The 3,754-nt window shown below is 37.3% G+C and overlaps 1 protein-coding gene across 1 annotated transcript in view; it reads left to right on the plus strand.

The window, feature by feature from the left end:
* PDK3 (pyruvate dehydrogenase kinase 3) overlaps nucleotides 1-3,754 on the plus strand; it is a 123,018-nt gene that overhangs the window by 97,645 nt on the left and 21,619 nt on the right. The gene's annotated exons all lie outside the window — the stretch shown is intronic.

The raw sequence follows: 3,754 nt of genomic DNA on the forward strand, positions 1-3,754 counted from the left end.
CTGAGCCCACAGGTTCAACTACTCAGTCCCTCTGGGTAGCTGGCTGTGACCAAGCAGTGACCATAACCTTGCCCCTTGTCAGCTCCACTATACACCTGGGAATTCAGATCATACACATAACGTTATAGGACCACTCTCTGCCAACCCTATACATGTTCTTGGGTGCACTCCCCGTTGGTGTGTGTGATGTCTTGAGGTTTTCACAGATCATAATGCAATTTTTAATTACAGCATTAGCACACTGTAATTTATAGTGATGTTTAAAAAAAACTCACTTTTCTTTTTTTTTAAGGAACCATACTGGGTCTTTGAGTTGACTGCTTATGCCTGGGATCCACCATCCTCCACAGTTTAAATTTGTACAGTACTTTTCCTTGACAGTTCTGTCAGAATTTCGTGATACTGGGCAAGCTTACACTATGAGGAGCTAGCACATTCAGTGGGTTTGGGTTATTTCCCTCTTTTATAACGAATGGAAAAGCAGAATTTAAACATAAAGATGCTAGCATCTGTTGATTTAAGTGGAAGTTCTCAGCTGGCTTTGTGCTATCATGTCATGTCACTAGGTGGAGATGTAGCATTGTTTGCTAGTGTAGCTGAAGGAAAAAGAATGAGTCTTGTTTTTTTCTTTTTAGAGAAGTATTCTACAGATATTTGATGAGGCTTATTATTATCTAGAAAAAATACTGGTAAATGTAATTGTAAATTTTAAATTGTGTAGGGTTTAAATTCAATCCTAATTTACTGTTTGATTTCACACTGATCAATTCTTTTCTAATTCTTTTCCCTTTTCCTACTGTCATTTTCTTTTTGCTCTCTCATGAAATCATTTGTCAGAGAGTCATGCTAACATCTCTGTGCTTGTTTATAGTGATTATTTATTAAATTACAAGTTTAATAAAATAATGAGGATGTTTACTCTGAGGGCAGATGGTATATAAAATTTTAATTTGGGAGCAGTGTGAGGTAAATGAACCAATACTTACAGTATGAATGTATCCTAATACTATCTTTGCATCATTTTAGCTTGATAATATCAAATATTAATGTATTTAAACTCTGTAGGGCTTATATTTTTTCCTTTCTTCTTTCCTTTCTTTCCCTTTCTTATTCTCTTACCTCTTGAATCTTAAGCAAGATTTATATACAGTGTTGATGTGGGGAACATAAAAGAAGCATGAGTCTGTCTACAAAGAACTAATAGCCAGTTGAAAAAATTGCCCATAAAGCATTTAAAAGTGATCTGATATATAATCTTTAGAAAGTGTAAAGATGAAACTTAAAAAAAAAAATCAAACTTCTTGCTTTGGAAAACCATCTGGCAGTTCCTCAGTTAAACATAGAGTTCCTATATGACCCAGCAGTTTCACTCCTAGGTGTATATCCAAGAGAACTGAGTACATACATTCACACAGGAACTTAGACATGAATGTTCATAGCAGCATTATTCATAACAGCCAAAGAGTGCGAACAAACCAAATGTCTGTGAACTGATGAGTGGATAAACAAAAGGTGGTATATCTATACAGTGGAATATTACTCAGCAATAAAAAGGAATATAGTACTGATACATGCTACAATATGGACGAACCTTGAAAACATACTGAGTGCAAGAAGCCAGACACAAAAGCCATATGTTCTATGAGTCCATTTTTATGAAATATCCAGAATTGGAAATCTATAGACAAATAGTAGATCCATAGTTGCAAAGGGTAATGGGGAGAATACTATCGAGAGCTAGCTATATCATTATTAATCCAGCATCTGAATGTGTCCAGGATTTCTTAAGTGCTAAAAATGTAAAATTGATTGTGGTGATGGATGCACAACTCTGCAAATATGCTAAAAGCCTTTGACTTGTACACTTTAAATGGGTGAATTGTTTGGCAGGTGAATTTTATCTCAAAGCTGTTTTTAAAAAGGGAATTATCAAAAGGTTTAAAATTTATCAAACCAAGGAATATTTATTAATCATCTGCACAGGCACCATACTAAGTTCCGTGGATTGCAAAATGACTGTAAGATGCAAACCCTGACCTCCAATATCTTACAGTCAAGAGAAGAGGCACAAATGAAATAAATAATACACTTTGTCTTATGAATTTTCCCCCGTCCTTCTGGTTGTGTTGTTGTTGTTGTTGTGTGCTGTCGAGTTGGACCCGACTCATAGTGACCCCTCCTTGGGTTTCCGAGGCGTAATCACTACGGAAGCAGATTGCCCAACCTTCCTTCTGAGGAGTGGCTGGTCAGTTTGAACTGCCAACCTTCTGGTTAGCAGTCAAGGGCCTTACGCACTATGCTACCAGAGCTCCCTTGGAGCTATTTTCGTAATGACTCTGATCTTGTTACCCTGTGCCTCTTTTCTTTTCCTTTTAAAAGCGGACTACTGCTCCTTGTAGGAGCTCTGGTAGCATAGTGCCTAAGGCACTTGACTGCTCACCAGAAGGCTGGCGGTTCAAACCCACCAGCCACTCCTCGGAAGGAAGGTTGGGCAATCCTACTTCCGTAGTGATACTGCCTCGGAAACTCAAGGAGGGGTCGCTGTGAGTCGGGGCCGACTTGATGGCAAACAGCAACAACAACAACAACTGCTCCTTGTACTTTGATAAAAATCAGCCCCAACTTGTCACCTTTAACTAACTTAAAGGATGTCTTTAAGTGATATACCCATCCCTTACTTATCGACACGGCTAGGTTCCAAAGACCAAGTCATTGTGCGAAAACTTGCATTATGTAAAAATGGAGGATGACTACATCAGGTCACAAAATGGAAGATGACTACATCCATTACATAACCTCCAAACCACTGAGAGTCATGACCTAACCAAGTTGATACATGACCTTGACCATCACAACCATTGTACCTTGGCATTTGTTACTGTCAGATGTCCATCGTTAATGTGTAAAATAGTCAGATGTTGTTTTTTGTTGTTGTTATGTGCCGTCGAGTCGGACCCGCCTCATAGCGACCCCTCCTTGGGTTTCCTGGCAGTATCACTACGGAAGTAGATTGCCCCATCTTCCTTCCGAGGAGTGGCTGGTGGGTTTGAACCGCAAGCCTTCTGGTTAGCAGTCAAGTGCCTTAGGCACTACACTACCAGAGCTCCCAAAATAGTCAGATAGTAGATTTTTTTTACTGTTGTTGTAAATATGAAATGTGGAGTAATGAGGTAGTCCAGAAATGAGGAGTAGGTGTAGTGGTATCTCCAGTAACTGAAATTGTATGGCTCATGGAAGTTCATTCATTCAGCAAATATTTATTGATTTTTAGTTTACAAATAACTCTGGCAAATCCTAAGACTGTTGGCATTATTATTTTTTAAATTACAACAAACTCTTTTTTGCTTCAGTTTAGTCAAGTTTCATGGTGCTTAGAAATGATCTTGAGTTTATTGATTTTCATAAAAATACTTCTTTTTGAGTATTTAAAAGTTAGATTGTGCTTGATATAGAGCTAGTTATTATCATTATTAACCCAATATTTTAATATTGAGACAGTGTTGTGGTCAGTAAAAATTTAAGGAAAGAAAAAATTTGGTTTATTCATAGTAATTCTATCAAAGCCAAAAAACAAGGCTTTAATCTTAAGGTGATAGTTGATTAATCTTAAATTTATTAGTTTAAAAATTGCACTTGTTTGTTTTTCTATTAAACTTACATATTTATATGTATAATATTGTTATTATGTGCCATCAAGTCGGACCTGACTCATAGCGACCCCTCCTTGGGTTTCTGAGGCAGTATCACTATGGAA

The sequence above is a fragment of the Orycteropus afer genome, unplaced genomic scaffold (genome assembly GCF_000298275.1).
Source record: "Orycteropus afer afer isolate SDZICR_OR568_19922 unplaced genomic scaffold, OryAfe1.0 scaffold00617, whole genome shotgun sequence".
NCBI lineage: Eukaryota > Metazoa > Chordata > Mammalia > Tubulidentata > Orycteropodidae > Orycteropus > Orycteropus afer.